The sequence below is a fragment of the Martes martes genome, assembly GCF_963455335.1.
Source record: "Martes martes genome assembly, chromosome: 3".
Taxonomy (NCBI): domain Eukaryota; kingdom Metazoa; phylum Chordata; class Mammalia; order Carnivora; family Mustelidae; genus Martes; species Martes martes.
The window spans coordinates 117,254,039-117,273,235 of NC_137890.1; positions in this window are offsets into that span (position 1 = coordinate 117,254,039).

A 19,197-nucleotide genomic window follows, 5' to 3' on the forward strand; every position below is an offset into this window, starting at 1 on the left:
TTGATTATTTCTGTCAAGACTATATGACTGATAATCAAAAAAACTATTGGCCCACAATATATTGGTGGAATGGAGAAGAAAGGTCTCCTATATTAAGCAGAGTAAAAATTCTTTGAATAGACAAAGCAGAGAATTTTCTCAGATTTTTAAAGGGACCTGGGCAATGTTTGTCCATAATTCATTATTACATATATTTGTGAAGTTTGTAATTCATTATTACATATTTCATAATCTCTTTACACATGAAAACCTGTTAATACGAAAGAAACAACTTTGTTTTTTTATTTTAAAATGCTCACCAGAAGATACCTGATTATTGAAGTGATAATAAAAGTAATGCACTGAGTGTTGTGTAAGACTGATGAATCACAGACCTGTACCCCTGAAACAAATAATATATTACATGTTAATTAAAAGGATAATAATTAATTAATTAATCGATTAATTGATTAATTTAAAAAGTGATGGGGTGGTGAAAAATTCTAGGAGTTAATACTTGAACATATAATAGAAAATTGGTATAAATGTAAAGGGAACAATGGCAAACTTAGCAATGGCATAAAAATTCTCTGCATACTCTATTAATAAAGAAAAGGTAATTTGTGAAACTATTCAACAAAATTACTAATCATAAGAAAAAAGTGGAAATTGATAAGAAATATATGATTCTCGGTAGAATTGACATATGTAGGTGTATAACAACATGCCAACTTCAAAAAATTCAGAGTTTCTCAAATATTACTTCTCATTCTCACTCTTCATAAATGTTTATGCCTAGCTATGAATGAATATTGATCAGATGCTGTGGACATGTGTCTCTGTCACTCTCCTTCTTTCTCTTTTTTTTGTGGATAGGGTTGAAAGGAACAATGTTAAATATGCTATCCACACAGGGAAATTGTGTTAAAAACATTTAAAAGAGCACTAAGAAATCATAATTATGGTTAAATTAGTAATTTTTAAGGAAAATAATATATGAAACAAATGATATACTATTCCTTTATATATAATCTGTTAAATCTATATGATGATGCCTTTTAAATCTGTGAGTTACACAAAAATCACATTACCTTTTTTCTGAAATAATCCTTTGGGGTATGCTCCATCACCATGATATATTGTATCAATGAGGGTACAATTAGAAGACAAAAACCACAACGTAATTCAAACAGGGAGTATAATTATAGAGTTTCTATAGGGGTCTAATGAATAGCCTGGGGATGCCCTGGAGTAGTTAAGGGAGGAACAGACTTGGAAAGGCACAATTCCCAAGGCTATTAGCCAGACCTCACTGGAAAAGTGTGGCTTTAACCTACTGGAAGGCAGAAAAGCTCTCTGAGTCGCTCCAGGTAAGAGCTGGTGTGCAGTCATCAAGCGAGCAGGAAATATTCCTCTGGGGAGCAGTTGGGGCTAAGGCCGGTGGGCAGGAAACTAATTGGAAAATAGGAAACACATTTTCAGGGTACAGGTGGGCTGAAGCTAGTATACACTTCTGAGATGCAAAAGGGCAGGAAATTATGGCTGAGAGTGGCAAGGAAAAAAAAAAAAAAAAACCCTTCCAGGCTGAGGTAAGCCAAGTTTGGAGGACAGGTGCAAGAAAGAGAAAGAAGCATCGAGACATCATGAGCTGGCTGGAGGGCACACAGTTCAGACATGCGGTGTTGGTATAGCAATGGTTTCATTGAGGTTGTCACTGAGCCAGGGCTTTTTCTCTGCATGTACAGCTGGGCTGTCCCTAACAACACACATACTGGCAAGAGTGAGAGGAGCAGGAAAAAATAAAAATAGAAATGCATTAGAACCAGAAAGAGATGACCTCTTCTCCAAGTCCATACTTAAATCACCCTATACTGACAAAAATTAGTTTTCAAAGGAGAAATCTTAAAAACTCCAGATCCATTATTGCAGAACAAGAAAGATAAGAGTGGATTTGGAGTTAAGAAGGAACAAACTGAGAGTTTGTATGCACATGGTCCTATTGGGATACAAAACTTCATGCTTCACCTCCTACCTCATGCAATAGCAGAAAGAAATCCCTGAATATGATTTTTGAGATCCTGGTTCCAGTCAAGCCTGGGAAGAACTGGTCTTGGGAATTCCACTCATAGCAGTTATATTAATCTTTGGCTCTGGCTAAATTGAATTGTCTCTTTGTCATTTGTACCTGAAAGACCCCTAATTGGTACAAGAACAAATCTCCAAACAGAAAGAAAGATGGTATTGAAGATAATGAATAAATCTTAAGTCTAAGATGTTTTTCATTATATTTCACTTAGAGACTTTCATTCCTTATAGGCAATTTCTTCATGAACTACAGTTTCTTTATTCACAATTTTACATAACAGATATTAAAACATCCTTTTACAGACTTTTGTAAGTCATCATATAAAGAGTTGGGAATTCATTACTCTCATCTTCAAAGAAGATAAAACTGAGAAAACCAAAAATCATTGTTTTTTTTTGTTTGTTTGTTTGTTTGTGTGGGTTTTTTTATTTTTATTTATTTTTTAGATCCTTCAGATTGTTGAGATCGTAGGACAACAGTCCCTCAGAAATCTGGAGAGATGAGCAAATAAAGACAATTATGGCCATGATCAACCTACCTGGAGCTGAAGTACTAGAGCCAGTGATCAGTAAAAACACTTAACTGGTGATTTTGTTGAATTTGTGCAGGCTGAGTGTATACTGGCTTGACAGATAAAGACTCCGGGGGCCCAGTCCTAGTGGAGTTCCTAAAATTTGATGGGTTTACCTTCAGCAACCCTACTAGGTACTCACTGTAAGTTGGAGAAAATCTCCCTAATATATAGGTCAGGAGGAGGAGAAAAGTACCCATTTTGAAATATACTTAGAAAATAAGTAACCATTCTGAAATATGTCCAGAGCTGTCTCCATAACAAAACTTTAGCATCCAGGGGAGATGACTTTATCAGAGCATTATCTGACTTGGGAAAAGGCAATTAGATAACTCCTGATCCCTCTAGTCATTCTGTCTTATGTAAAGACAGAAGACAAAAAGGGAGGGAGGAGGATTATGAAATGCTTTGGAGTCACATCCCATTGACTCAAGCTAACCAAAAATTGAGATTTTAACTATTGAATTTTAATATTAATCAGATTTTAGAATAATTAAGTGGGAAACGCAAAATCACTATAGTCACTATATTGAAGGTGCCAATGCAAAAAATAGGCAGCATGTAGGAACAGATGCATAATGTAAGCAGAGAGATGTAAACTCAAAGCAAGTTTCAGAAGGACGTGCTAAAAATCAAAGACTAAAAGAAATAAAGGATGACTTTTAAGAGTACATTAGCAGACTAGATCTGGCCAAAGAGAGTATCAGTGAGCTTGAAACATGTCAGTAGAAAATTCCCAACCTGAATACCAGCAGATAAAAAATAAAAAATAGAAAAGATGATAATATCCAAGAACTGTGGGCCAAACATTAAAAAACAAACAAACAAACAAACAAACAAAAACTACAGCTAATATCATACTTAACTTGAGAAACTAGATGTTTTTCCCCTAAAATCAGGAAAAAGACAAAGATGACCCCCCTTTACCACTCCTATTCAACACTGTACTGGGAAATCTATTTAATACTAGAAGGAAAAAAAAATAGTAAGGTAACAAATTGGAAAAAAGAAACAAAGCTTCTTGTTTGCAGATGACATTATTGCCTATGTAGAAAGTCCTAAACAATCAGCAAAACATTCTTGATTCAAAGTGAGTATAGCAAGGTCATGGCATGCAAGGTTAGTACACAAAAGTCAATTGCTTTTCTAAATGTCAGCAATGGATAATTCAAATTTGAAATTAAAACAACGCTACTGCATCAGACTGCTCAGGCTGCCATAATAAAACACCACATACTGAGTAGCTTAATAGAAATTTATTTTCTCACAGTTTGGGGGACTGCAAGTCCAAAATCAAAGTGCTGGCAGGGTAGGTTTCTGGTAAGAACTATCGCTGTGGCTCTCTGTGGTTTTCTCACTGTCTTCACAGGACCTTGTCTCTGAGTGTGCACACTCCTGGTGCCTCTTATCTTCTTATAAGGACATTAGTTCTATTGGATTAGGACCCCACCCTTATAACTTCATTTAAGCTTAATTACCTTCTTAAAGGCCCTGTTGCATAATATAGTCACAAGGGGAATTAGGACTTCAACCTATGAGTTTGGGGGGAATAAAATTGAATCTATAACAACCACTTCCATAAGGACAATAAACACGATGTATAAATAAATTTAGGGTTAATAAATAGAAATTATAAAACCCAGCTGAAAGAAATAAAAGATGGTCTAAGTAAATGGAGAAATGTTTTATTTTCTTGAGTAGAAAGACACACTATTATTAAGATGTCAATTTGCCCAATTTGAGCTATGGATTCAACACATTCCAATCGAAATCTCAGCAAACTGTTTGTTAATATTGACAAACTGATTCTAAATTTTACATGGAAAGCGAAAGACCTAGAAGAGCCAGCACAATCTTGAAGAAGAAAAGAGTTGGAATACTGACAATATTCAACTTGAAGAGTTACTATAAAGCTACAGTAACCAAGATAGGGTGATACATACAGGTGAAGAACAGATAAATAGATCAATAGAAAAACATAAAGAGCCCAGAAATAGACTCCCACAAATAACACAAAATCCTTCCCATGAATGTTTACAGCTTTATTCACAATTACCAAAACCTAGAAGCAACCAATCCATCTTCCAATATGTGACCGGGCTGTGGCACATCCATGTCATGGCACACGGGTGAGGGTTTAAAAGTATAAGCTATCAAGCCATAGACATATACGAATGCAACTTAAATGCATCTTGTTTTGTGAAGAAGTCAGTATTGAAAACTACATACTGTATGATTTCAATTGTATAACATTCTGCAAAGGCAAAACCAGAGAGAAAGTAAAGAGATCAATGATTGTCAACTGGTAAGGGGAGGGAGGTGGGCATCAGTAGATGTATATATCCTACGCCTAAATTAATCTTACTATTAACTCTGACAAGGAGGATTTCAGTCAACTGAAATGTATCAAAAATAAAAAGCTCAGTTTGGTAAGACACAAACAGTAAGGAAGATTTATTATTTTATACATCAAGGGTTCTGTGGATAAGGAGTGGCCACGTGGAAAAAACGAAACAAAACTAAACTATTGGGTAGACATCAGGAAGTATCCTATAATAATTTATGTATTACCCACCATTGTGGCATTATGTGAAATATGACCTTGTGACTATAATTTGTTTTAAAACTAGCTTAATAATGCATACATTTTGCTTCTTCCTTGACAACTTTGTATAGTTACAATGTCTATAATGTTGTTTATTTTAATCTCCTCATTTACTTTTGCCTCTAGAGAAAGAATAGTGTTTTGTTGGCACACAGTTGTACCTGACTTTCAGTCATATTATTTCTGCAGTATATCTCAGTTGGGGGTGCCAGAGATTTATAGCAAAGGCATAACACTATTATTAAATCCATTCTACTTTTCCAAGAGCATCATGAGACTGAAGCTAAAAGGAGTAAAGGCTATATTGCTTTTCTTATAAACATTTCTTTTTCTAAAAGACTATGACCAATGCTATTAATCTCATTCATTCACAATATATTTTTATGTCCAGACTGTCAGGATAAAAATTGCTTCAAGTCAAAGTTAATAAATTAGAATTTTGGAAAATATATTTATATTTTAGATGAACAAAACCACTATTAGTTTCTATTTTTAGAATTTATAAATTATAAAGATGAACAGAGAATCACTTAAAATCTATGTATAAATAATTAGTATAAAAAACATCTGAGATTCCCTATCTTCTGAATCCAGAGGGTGCCAGAATGTAATATGTATTATATACTAGTTACCATTCCAGACATATGTTCTCTTTTAAAAGATTTGAGCCAATTATTTTAAATTGAGTGCTATTTTGAGAATTATTGTAATTTCTTATTAAGGTTTCCTGGATCAGGATATACAGGGATAGGTAAAGGTATAATTTAGAACAAATAATGTAATTCCTTATAAAATATGGCCATCCATTTCATTAAGCATCATTTAATCTGGCTTCCTGCTTATAATGGGGAAAAAATCCTTATCAAAGGAAGATACTGCTGTTAAGGATTACACTCTTAGTTATTGTAACAGCTAGAAAAGAAAAAATTAGGTCTCTGACCCACTTCCAATTTAGTACCCTCTTACTCCCCTCAAAAGGATAGTCTACCATATTTACAAAATGAACAAAGACAACATATTGTTTTGTGGCTTATGAAGGAACTTCTCAAACATCTAAACTCTCTTTGTTTATTGGTTGAAAGAATTCTAATTTACAAGGCTTTAGTTCCTTCTCTCACCTTTTTTTAAAGTGTTACTTCCCCTTTCTGGATCTAATTGGTGGGACTTTGCAAATGAGGGATCCCAAATAAGTTTCAAAAGTGATGGTTTACATGAGGGGATCTGTACACAAGGTGTTCTGGCACATCTCTGGTATCCTCTGTGTAATATTGGTCACTAGGGACTTATTTATCTTTGTGAGTCAATGCCTTTGCTGTGGCCTCAACACCTTGACATTTTGGAATTACTATGTTTGTCATCTATAAACATATAAATAAATTAAAGAAAAAAGTTACATTCAATAGATAAAATTATCATTGTAATATTTTTTTCTGTTGTGAATGAACAGTGTATTCTAAGACATAGAAATAATTTTTCTTCAAATATTTTGAGACTAGCATTTCCTTTATTTTAATTTTACCTTTTTTTAAAGATTTGCTTATTTATTTTAGAGAGAAAGGGAAAGACACAGAGTTCAGGAGGGACTGGCAGAGGGAGTGGGAGAAAGAGAATCTTTAGCAGACTCTCTGCTGAGCGAGGAACACCACAGTAGGCTTCATCCCACCACCCTGGAGATCATGACCTGAGCCGAAATCAAGAGTCAAACAGTTAACCAACTGAGCCCTCCAGGCACCCATAAGTGTACTTTATTCATGGAAAAGAGAATCTCTTAGAGAAAGTAACTGAAATAAAAAAAAATAACAAGAATAAATGTAAACTAATAATAAATGATATAAACAATATTATATAGAATCCTTTCAATCAAAAGCTGTGAGGGTTTTGAGATTTAACCTACTACAAAGGTTACAAGTTGACCTGCCACCATTTCATGGATTATGATAGAAGCAAGAGACTCTAAGGTTAGTGATGGACAATACGTACTCACAGGAATGGCCTGAGTATTAGCATTTTCATGCAGCTTCTCTGAACCTCAGTTCCAAAAGGTTAATATGAAAAAGAATCAGATGACATCTGCCTAATTGGTTGCATTGAATAAGATAAATTCTGAGTCTAGAGAACCTGATAAATATATTTTTTAAAACAGACAGTAAGCATGCTTATCCTTTTTTCTAGAGAAACTATCATTCTTTTCCAATGTGTTTATTATTCAAACATTGTTAAAAATGATTCAAAACTGAAAGCAGTCAGTGTCTTACTTACAAAGCACGAAAAAATGTGAGGGATATGAGGAGAATTATCTTTTACCTTATAAAAGTATAAATGTATTTTCATAGTATCTCCTCTTAAGATAAAGTAATTTTTGGAAACTTCTGGAGGCAGATAGTAGGAAAGTCAAATAAACTCTATTTGAAAACAAAAGAGGGTGCCTGGGTGGCTCAGTCCTTACGTGTCTGCCTTTGGCTCAGGTCATGATCCCAGCATCCAGGGATCCAGCCCAGCATCAGGCTCCCTGCTCAGTGGGAGGCCTGCTTCTCCCTCTCCCACTCTCTCTGCTTGTGTTCCCTCTCTCGCTGTGTTTCTGTCTGTCTAATAAATAAATAAAATCTTTAAAAAAGGAAAGAAAATCCTCTGTATTAAAAAAAGAGAAAAAAGAAAAAAGTATGATATGGTTCAAATGAGTGAAAGTATAAAGGGAAAATAGGAAATAAAGCCTGTGTAGCAGACACTGGAATTTCTTTCACTCTGTGTGTGCCACTTCCCTGGCTTCTCTATAATTGTATGTCGAAGGGTCTGTACCAGCAACTCTTTTCTGAGAACTTCCCTTGGAATACTTATGCCACTCTGCCTACACTTGCAGAGAGTTGAAAGAGGCTGAGAGTTTGTGTTTCCTGAAGGCTACTCTTAGCCAATGATTGATTGGTGCTTGAATTGAAAACTCACTATGCTTCTAATCAAGACAAACACTCAAGAAGAGCTTACACTTCCAAGTTTTCCCCTAGGCATCAGGCTTTTTTTTTTTACTCTCTGTGGAACTTTCTGGAAATAACATATTTCTTGATTTACATTTCTTTTCTGTTTTTCCTATTACCTTCTTGCTTTCTCCTGAAAGCACTTTTTAAATAAGTCATTTTCACAGACATTCTTACCTCAGATTCTGCTTCTTATTAGCTATGAAAAAGAGGCAGGAAAGATTAACAAAAAATGATAGCTGCCATTATCGAGTGCTTACTATATGCCAGCGCTGTGTAAGCACCTGATTTTATTATCCTTTTGACAAAACTGTGAGGTAAGTATTATCATTCTATTTTACTTAGGAAAAAGAGAGGTCCAGAGAGGTTAACCAAGCTGTCCAAATTCCACAGAAAGTAAGTGGCAGACCCTGGTGCTGGAGCCCTCTCCATTCAAAGACTGCATTTCTAAATACTATATGGTACGTTGTAAGGACATTGAACTTCTCTCTCTCCTTTTTTCTCCCCAGAAGCACCCTTTCTCTCTCCCTCTCTCTCTCTCTGTCTCTCCAGAATATAGGAAATCTGGTTCTACTGTTAGTCTTCTGAACTTTTCTCTTAAACTAAAAGAGCAGCTCTGAAGATATTTTCATGAGCCTCTTGGTTGAAATGTTACCAGTTGAAGAATATAACCCAAAAAGATATTTTCACGGTGATGTGTATACACGGATCATGCTTTCCTGATGCTACTGATAGAGCTCTATTCCATAGTCACATATGCCATAGAAGAGTAACTTTGTAATCAGTGTTCCTCAGATATTAGGTGAACAAAAAATGGAAGAATTTTCTCATTCACGGAGGTAGGAATTGTTGAGTCAAGCTTAGAGAAAATCCAGATCCACTTGGTGTCAACCCTAGAGGTTTTGACTCAACAAGTCTGCAATACAGCTCAGGCAACTACAATTACATTATGGAATTGAATTACAGAAAGTCAAAAGAGGTGAATGAGAAAATCAATTAATACTTAAAAAAATCAATTCATCCTAAGATAGTGATATACTAAAAATATTTATAAATTCATTATTAATATTCCAATATTGTACTTTTAAATTTTCATTCTATTTTCTCATTGCCTTTTTCCTTTTTTTACCTTATTTTAAAAATAGAGAAACTTCAATGGGGGGCACAAGAGCTGATTCTTAGAAAATCTTATATTACCAAAGCGCCTGGGTAGCTCATTCGGTTGGTTAAGCATCTGACTTCAGGACATGTCATGATCCCTGGGTCCTGGGATGGAGCCCCACTGGGCTCCCTGCTTTTTTTGTTTGTTTCTTTATTTTTGTTTTTTGGTTGTTTTGTTTGTTGGTTTGTTTTGGGATCCCTGCTTAATGGGTGGTCTGTTTCTCCTCTGCCTCTCCCACCCCACTCATGCTGTCTTTCTCTATCTCAAATACACAAAATCTTATAAAAGAAAGAAAAGAAAACATTGAGTTATCTAACCTATGATGTTGGAAAGCCTGTAGTGAGGTTCCCAGCTTTCCTGCATGTGCTGCAACAGATGTACCTCCAGTGAGTAGAGGCACCTGGGATGAGTCACTCTGAAGTGTCCAAGAACAGACTTTGCAAGGGAAAACATTTCTAGAAGGGTCTAGATGGATATTTTGCTAAATTCTAACTCACCAGGCTGATTGACACAGAAGGAGATCATCAGCAACTAATTGAAATGACTTGATTGATCCTGAGTGAATGAGTCTTATATCCTCCCTCAAATCTCAACATGGAGCATGCCTTTATTTGACTGTAGTTCCTGTGTGAATCAGAAGGGGAATAGAGAGCCTACAGTCCAGTCCTAATGCTCCCATTCTACAGAAAGTTCAAAATGCTGGGTTGAATGCCACGTATAACCCAACTTATTTAAAATTAATATCCTTTTTTAATAAAACCATTACAGATGGCCTTATAAATTATAAACATGTCTTAAGTGATAGATCACTAATTAAAGGAAAAAAGCAAAGCAACCATGAAGACACAAGGCAAAATGAAAGTCTCACTGTGTTCTAAGAAATAATATATGAAATTATTCCAGAGAAGTTTTTCTTAACATTTTGATGGGTCGATAAAAGAGTGAAGGGGGAAATATTATTGAATGTATGGGGTTATATGATTTAAAAGTGAAAATGAACAGAAATGACTTTATGAAACTGATAAATTGTGAATTATTTTAATCTGTCATCTCAGTGTAAGCATGTTAAGTGATAAAAAATATGAAATATTTGATCCTTATGGTATGATACCAAGTTAAAGATATTCAATACACTGAAATTTATATTCATTGTGAATTGTAAAAGAACAGATATCTCATATAAAGTTAAAATATTAGACCTTAAAAAAAACACTCTGACTTCCTTATACCTATTTCCCATATTGTTCAATGAATGCTTTGGGGGCTTATGTGTACCCACAATTGTTTCTCATATAGTATAGTATGACAGGCTTATCCAGCTTTTCTTATATAATGATGTTTTCTCACATTGCTCAAATTCAACTGTGCTATATATGATGATTATTGAAATTAGGGTATCATAACTGACAAACAAAAATGGCTTAGGTCACTAAATGAAAAATGCAGCTCTTATTTACTCTTATTTACTTAACCGCTTACCGCTATTGGCAACTCTCAACTCGTTTACTTGAAACCACCTCTTGCCATTATTTCCATGGTACTATAATTCTCTATTTTATATTCTAGCCCTATGGAAACTTCTCTGTGTACTCCTTAGTTTCTTTCTCCTCTTATCAAGCTTAAGTGTTGATTGTTATTTCCAGGATCCACTTCTCTCTTTATACCCTCTCCCAGGGGCTAATCTTAAACCTTCTAACACTTTAATTAAAATGATCGGGGTGATGATTTCAAAGTAATTTTCTTTAGTGTATACTTCCCTTGAACTTTAGACCTGTGTAGTAGTTTTTTTTCCCCCAATGATCTGTTTTTCCAACTCAGAGTGATCAAATTCTTCATTTCATATTTTCCATAAAGCTGAACCCCAACAGAGAATGTGAACATAATAGGCTGTACTGTAGGATGCCTTTACACTTATTTTCACTACTGTTGATAATTTTCTTGCCAAGATTCAGATTTGTTGATTCTCAAATCACTTTGTGCATGTTACATTTATTATTATCATTACATAATTTAATTCAAGGTTAAGTAAGATGAAGAAATATGAATGCAGAGAGATAGGGTTTATACCCGCAACACTGAAGTTTAATGCTTTAGAAATCCTAAATTAAGGTGAGATGCTGAATAAATTATGTGAACTGTGGTATGGGCATGGCAACAGAAAAAGACTGAAGAAAATAGCGAAAAAACATTTTGATTTTTTTATAGCGTACATTAAATAAACAAGTCTCGCAGTTGTAGATAATTTATTTTGAACATATACTACATAAAAAAAGATGACCAATTACTTCAGTGGGTAAAGAAATATTCAAAGAAAAGTCCTGGGCCTATAGTACAATATTGGTGAATAAGATAATGTGATTTAATATATGATTTTTAGACTGTCTCAGTGTTCATGTATGCCTTAATGTGTACTTTCCCACTTTAAGCAAATAACTGACAACAAACCAGTTCTGATGTTTCAGATAAGAGAATTTCTACTACATATTGAAATATTTACAAGACTGCTCTCCCGAGATATATATCCTAAGCGCCTCAAATTCAATGTCTCTGAAACTTGAACATAGACTTTTCCATTCCTCTAAGAGGCCTTCCAACTTTGTAAACTTTCTTCCATCCCTGTCTTCTGTCTTTCCGTACTTTGTGAATGACTGCATCAATCTAATGGCCCAAAATAGAAACCTAAATTTCATTTTAAAAATTTCTCTCACTCTCTCCCAAAACTGCCCCTATAAAATCAACTAAATAGCACCAGGTTATCTAACCAGAAGGTCATCTGATCCACATTACTTCTATTTGCTAGCTGCAGGCTTAAACCGCTTTTATCCTTCTGACATCCTCAATGCTCCCTAACTAATGCATCCACATTGGTCCATTCTTCCCTGTGTAATCCTAGTGAGATTTCTCATCTGCCACTCTCATACAAAGAGTTTAAAAACTGTTAATGACTATCACCCCAGCTATAAAGTCCTAATGACCTATCTTTGGCATTTTTTATTTTTTAGCCTCACCTACCAAAATTTCCCTTTTGCTCTTTTGTTCCTTTAATTTATTATAATATCTCTCATAATATATTGTTTATGACATGTGTTCTATTCCATAACCCTTCTTATTAAAATTGACTAGTTATCTACTTCCTTCTTTTGACTTTAAACTCAATGTTGAGTGGCTTTATTTCTTTCTCCATCTCTCCAGAGCTTTCAGGTCCTTGAACATTTTAGACATAAATGATTATAAGAGACAAGTTTGCCTAAATGAGGTATTAAATTGAAGGGGTATCTCAAAGAAGAGTGTAGTACAGTCATAGGCTGAAATTATATTATTAGGCATAAATACTTAATTCTATCTTCTCGTCACTGATCAAAACTGAGGACAAACAATCTTGGCTGAACATATATTCAATTATTAACTAGAATAGTGTCATAGCATTTTTCATGGAAGACCTAAGGAAACATGAGATTTATTGATGATGTGAAAAAGGAAGGCATCTTACAATTCTCCAAGCAGTTAGAAACTATGTTTTTCCATCTTAAACTACATGTACCTGAGAATATATTCCATTCCGCCTCTTGATAGTGACTGTGGAGAGACAGAGAGTAGCATCCTGTTAAGAAGACAATATTCAGGAATTCCAGACACAGACCATCACGTAGTTCTTGGGAGGGTGTGTATGAGTGTGTGTGTGTGTGTGTGTGTGTGTTCCACAACGGATGCCTAGAGAGACCAAAACTTTTTCTGCAGACTTGGAATACCAATGCCATGAGCTCTGCACTCTTGTGGAATTAGGAGTGGCTCTCAGATGGGAACAGTGTGCCAGTACTCCCCCTAGATGCTAATGTTAACTGAATGATTTGGACTTCAAAAATGTATTATTTGCTGAAGCAGGAATGGCACTTAGTATCACTTAAAATGAGATAAAAATCTGAAGGTGAGAAAAATCTAGCACATCTGAGAGCAAGTGAACCCGCTTAGATACTCCTGGAGAGAGAGAAGCATTGTCAGAGGGACCATGTCCAGAAATTCCAGGCAGTTATTAGCATGCAGTACAATATGCACTGGTTCCCAGGGAAAAGGGAGCAAGAATACAGTACTATAAAGCAGTTTCTGGGGGAACTTGGAGGGGGATACAAACCATGAGAGACTGTGGACTCTTGGAAACAAACTTAGGGTTTTGGAGGGGAGGAGAGTGGGGGATTGGGTGAGCCTGGTGGTGGGTGTTATGGAGGGACATATTGCATGAAGCACTGGGTGTGGTGTATAAACAATGAATTCTGGAACACTAAAAAAATTAAATTAAAAAAAATTATAACACACACACACACATACACACACACACAAATAAAAAATAAAGCAGCTTCCAAGCTTCCAAGTAATAACTCATGAGATTTAGAACCACAGCAACAACAATACACTTCCTATCACTAGGCTCTGAGCTCACAGTTTATGGGTGGATTTAATTTAAGTTTATGTGTAGAAGTACTATAATGTGTTATTTTTTCATGTAGAGAAAATTTTATTTTTTATTCCCCTTAAAACTCCATATTCAAAGCCATTTTTAAAAACATCTTTACTATTAGTAAACTCATTTTCCAGTCAAAATGCATAAGCTATTATTGACATAGATGTGGACTCCAGCAACTTGACAATGTAACCATAATCAGCTTTAATAGCTACCTCCAGCTGTAGCTACATTTACCGGGATACAAATGCATTTCTAGAGAGTCCCCTCTATGTTGTCATGTTTAGAAATTACGTATATGAGAAAAATAATGTATGTCTTGTGAATACTGGAGAAACATTGTGATTCTCAATTTCACAAATAAATCTTTGTTTAGCAATTCAAGAAGATACTGTCAAAATAGTGTTATATGTTAACACAGCAGAAAGGGAATCATATTGGCAATTCTTGGGCATACAAAATGCAGTTAAAGTTGCTAGTACCTAAAATGTATTTAAAAAAATTACATTATGTTTCACTTTACCTAAGAAACAGTGTAACTTCACAAAGGTCATAGTCAGAATAGTTGCATTTCAGGACAGAAAATAGAAATCTCATCTCAGCAGAACATACTTGTATCATTTCTATCATTTTTGTTTCAGGAAAACTGTTCTGGGGATGGAAGCCTCTTAATAAAATCCATCACCAGTTTTAGTTTTATGATTTTAATGTGAAGATTAAAGCCTTACAAACTTCCATAAGTTAAAGTAATAGCCACTTGTAAAATAATTTTGATTAAAAAATATGTTGAAAATATAAGCAGACTAGTTGAAACTCAAAACATTAATTTGAAACTTAGTTTTCAAGAGTGTTGTAAATATAATATAGGCTGCAACATTAAGGTAGCTAAAATAGTGCATTTTTAGAAACTCCCTTTTCTTGAGTGTAGGATACGATGACAATTTTTTAAAAGGGGGCTAATGTGTAATATAAGTCAATGAACATTTAGGACTGACATAATCAACTTAGGTACAGAGGTTAGTTTCAACAAGTACAATTAGGAGAATAAAGACACAGTGTTCAGGTAGCAAGTTTAGGCAATAGAAAGAGGCTGGATCGTTTGGGAGCAATGTAAAAGGGAACAATACAAAAGCAATGTAGTTGAGAGTGATATGAACACCAGGTGGCATATAATTTTTCAGGACACAATATGACAGTAACTTGGAAGGAGCTGAAGATCTAGTGTTGTATAAATGGACCTTGGACTAAGTAGGGTAACCAATGAGCTTGTTTATTCATTGAGAGGGTTTGTCAGTTAGCAGTCCGGTTGTTGAACTAAGGCAATGACCCAAGAGGAAATGGGCTGTTTCATACACAGACATTAGAATCTTGCCTCTAGCTCACTGAATTTTAGTTCTTATAGAGTGTGATGAAAATTCAGTTCTGGGAATAGTTGCTGGTTGTAGAAATTAAATATATAAGAGAATAGGAGAAACTGTTTGGAGAAAATTGAAGGGTAAATCTAAGTCCTGCCTTCAAAACTCCTTCACTTAGTGTATGGGTACCTCCCAAAAAACTGATACTTCCTGCCTATATTATTTTTAAATGTATTAAAGAATAAAATAGAATTTATATTTGATGAGGGAGTTAAAATAGTCTTAGAGATAATCAATATAAAAACATGGAGACAATATTAAACAAAAATTATGATTAATTCAATGGAAATGTGATGAGATCTATATTTTAAAATCTAAAATTTATTTTAAATATTTTTAAAGATTTTATTTATTTTTTTGAGAGCAAGAGTGAGAGAGAGAGCACGAGAAGGGGGAGGTCAGAGGGAAAAGGAGAAGTAGACTCTCCGTGAGCAGAGAGTCTGACGCAGGCTCAATATGGGCACTCCGGGATGGATCGAGACCTGAGCAGAAGGCAGATGCTTAACTGACCGAGCCACCCAAAATTTATTTTAAATAGTATGAAGATACTGAAGATATAGAGAAGATGCTCTGTAAAAATGATACAGAGAAATTTATAAAAAATAAAATGCAGCAATTAAAACCAGAATCCAAAAAAAAAAAGGAAAAGGAAAAGTAAGATATGTGAACAATATATTCAAAATATTAGCACAAAATGATACAACAGGTAAAAAATATTAGATTAACTAAAAGTAAGATTTTAGGAGATGAGAAACAGAAACAAAGTGTGTTACACTCTCCATTTTTTTTTTTTTTTTTTTTTTTTTTTTTTTTTGCCTGGAGCTTCCAGGTTCAAGCAGATTCTCAGCTCCTGTTCTCAAGTACTGATGGCTGAGGGCAGGTGCTAGTCTACAAGATGCATCTATGAATAAATAAAAGGACCTCGCTCGAGGCGTTAGGCTCAGTGAGCAATGGTGCCTTTGTGTGGAAACAAAACAAAACAAAAGTCTCTTCCTCTGTACTAATGCAGACAGTGCTGCATAGGGGAGAGGGACACAATCCGTGAAGCTGGTGGGTGGTGGGCTAGATTTCAGGCATTTTCAACACCTCAGAACACGTTGCACAGCTTTTTACTGCTGCCTCTCATGCAGGATCCTGGGCCTCAGCTGATGACATAAGTAAGCCTTAAACCTTTATCTAATTTTATTTGTGAAAGAAAATAAACAGTTTATTGGAAAGCATCCCTGGTGGCAACTTTCATTCCCAGGACAGTGGCTCAGCTAGGCAAATAAGCAGAGGGGAAAACAAGTAAAAAGAATGAGAAATGGAAACTGCCACACTGTGGGGAGAAAAGGGCATCAGTGAGTATAAATTCAATCCATTTTGCTTGACTAATAATGACATAGCAAACTGGATGGCTAAATATAGGATTTTGTAGGTTTGTTCTTTTTTTTTTTTTTTCTAGACTTGAATATCTGAGTAACAGGACGCTTTTATTCATATATTTATCCTCCAAATCTAAGGTCTAATGTTTTGTTTTGTTTTCTTTAAAGATTTAATTTATTTATTTAACAGAGAGAGAGAGACAGAGATTACAAGTAGGCAGAGCAACAGGCAGAGAGGGGAGGAAGCAAGCTCCCTGCCAAGCAGAGAGCCCGATTCGGGGCTCAATCCCAGGACCCTGAGATCATGACCTGAGCCGAAGGCAGAGGCTTAACCCACTGAGCCATCCAGGTGACCCTCTAGGGTCTAATGTTTGATGACAAGTACTAAAAGAAAGGTGAAAGAGGATAGAAAGACAGACAGATAGATAGATGATAGCCATAGTGAAGCTTATGCCTTCCTCCTGGGGTGGGAAAAGGGTTCAAGTCATACTTCGGTTATTAAAATATGGAGTTCTATTTTAAATGTTTTATAGCTCCTTTTAAAGGAAGTTCTTCAGGGCCCTGGGTGGCTCAGTTGGTTAAACCATTGCCTTTGGCTCAGGTCATGATCCTGGAGTCCATAGATCGAGTCCTGCATCAGGCTTCCAGCTCTATGGGGAGTCTGCTTCTCCTTCTGACCTACTCCCATTTCATGCTCTCTCTCTCTCTCTCTCTCTCTCAAATAAATAAATAAAATCTTTATTTATTTATTTATTTCAATAAAATCTTTAAAAAATAAAAAATAAAGGAAGTTCTTCATGCTAAACAGTGTCTTGAAGTTCTAGTTTTTTGGAGAAAATTACATTTTCATTTAAATGGATTTTGGATCATTTTGGAGTAAAAATGGATAATAGTTCTGGAACTTTGTAGTACAATCTGCATAGGTTAATTACATTCTTTCTAACTCATTTTTCCCCTCTCTTTGAACAAACTTTAACTGAGGGTTTCTTATGAGCCACATGTTATATTGCCTCAAGGAACTCTTAATCTAGGGAGTTTGACAAACAAGGTAATATATTCAATGCAATGTTGATAAGAAAATTCGGACACAGCATGCTATGTGAGGCTAGAGGACAGGAAACTAACTTATCTGGGGAGAGAGGGAACCCGGGAAAGAATTACAAAAAGAGGGTTCCACTCAGGTTGAGTGTGACACATTACTAGTTATCTAACTAAAGATAAATACTGGGAGGAAGGCTTTCAGGATAACAGAACATGATCACACAAAGTTAAAAATAATTGTAACTAAGTAAATTAAAATGGCTTCTGAGGAGTGCTGGACTGGGTGGTCCTGAACAGAGAGGAGGCCACCTAATTCACCATAGATTTTTCATGACATTCTTAAGACTCTGATGTTTATATTGAGAGTGGTTACAAATTTATAATAGGTTTTAAAGTAGGGAAGTGTCATAAAAAGTTTGCATTTTAAAAATGTATCCCTGGCAGCAGTGGGGAGAATGGATAGTAGGAATGGGAAATTGAGGAAAGACACATTAATTTATAACAGCAAGTAAGCAACTCAGCTATGGTGTACTAGGACTAGAATGATATAGAGTGTATAGGCAGGAAAAAATTGAGAGAGAAAAACAGGAAATAGAGCCAAATGGTCCTTTGATTGATTTGATGTAGGCATGACACTCTGGCTTCTGATTTGAAAAAAAAAAGCATTTTGAAAAAAACACCTTTTTTTTGGTTTGTTTTTTGTTTTTTATAATGGCATTCTAAGAGTTTAGAAACACAAGACAAAGACCAGGTTTCAGCCATATCTATAATAAAGGATCTTGAGTTTGAGTTTCCAGTTCAAATACTTGGCAGATACTCAGATTGAGATGCCCTGTGGACAGTCTGATATTGCTGTTCAATTCATAAAAGAATTTGGAGATACATCTATATCTATATACCCAAATAGCTAGATATATGTGAAAGAGAGAGATGGTAGTTGAAGTTATGAATGAGTTCCCCTACTGTCATCCAATGTGAATCTGTTTGTTACTTGGCTCCAGTTACTTTTCATGTTCAGATTTATTCTATGTTCCAAGTCATCCATCTCTACAATAACAAATACTATAGCAATGCTTATAACTAGCAGACTAGAGATAGTGTGTAAGAGATAGTGTTGGAATCATTTAAATTTCCCAATATATAGAGTGTACAATAATTTATTCCTGGGTGATACTGGAATTTCAGCTCCAGGATTTATGAACAAACTACCATCCAGGGCCCAAACCTACTGCCAGTGTATGCCTGTTCTCAAGCCTGACTCCTGCTACCATCAATATGCACATGCCTAATGGTTCCCTGACCGCCTCATTGCATGCTGAGTCCACCCTGACTTAACCTGATTGCTTTGCTCATTGTTGATTTTCAGTCCATCAGCTTGATTAACTTGATTCTGGGGTTGATGTTTTCAGAATAAGTAATAAGGGTCTCATCATATATCCATTTTGAGTCCTCGTTGTATAACAGATGCCCCAACTGTGTAAGCATCTCTGATCAAATATATCAAGTATTCAGATGAATTATTTAGAATCTGAATGATGTTGTGTGCTTA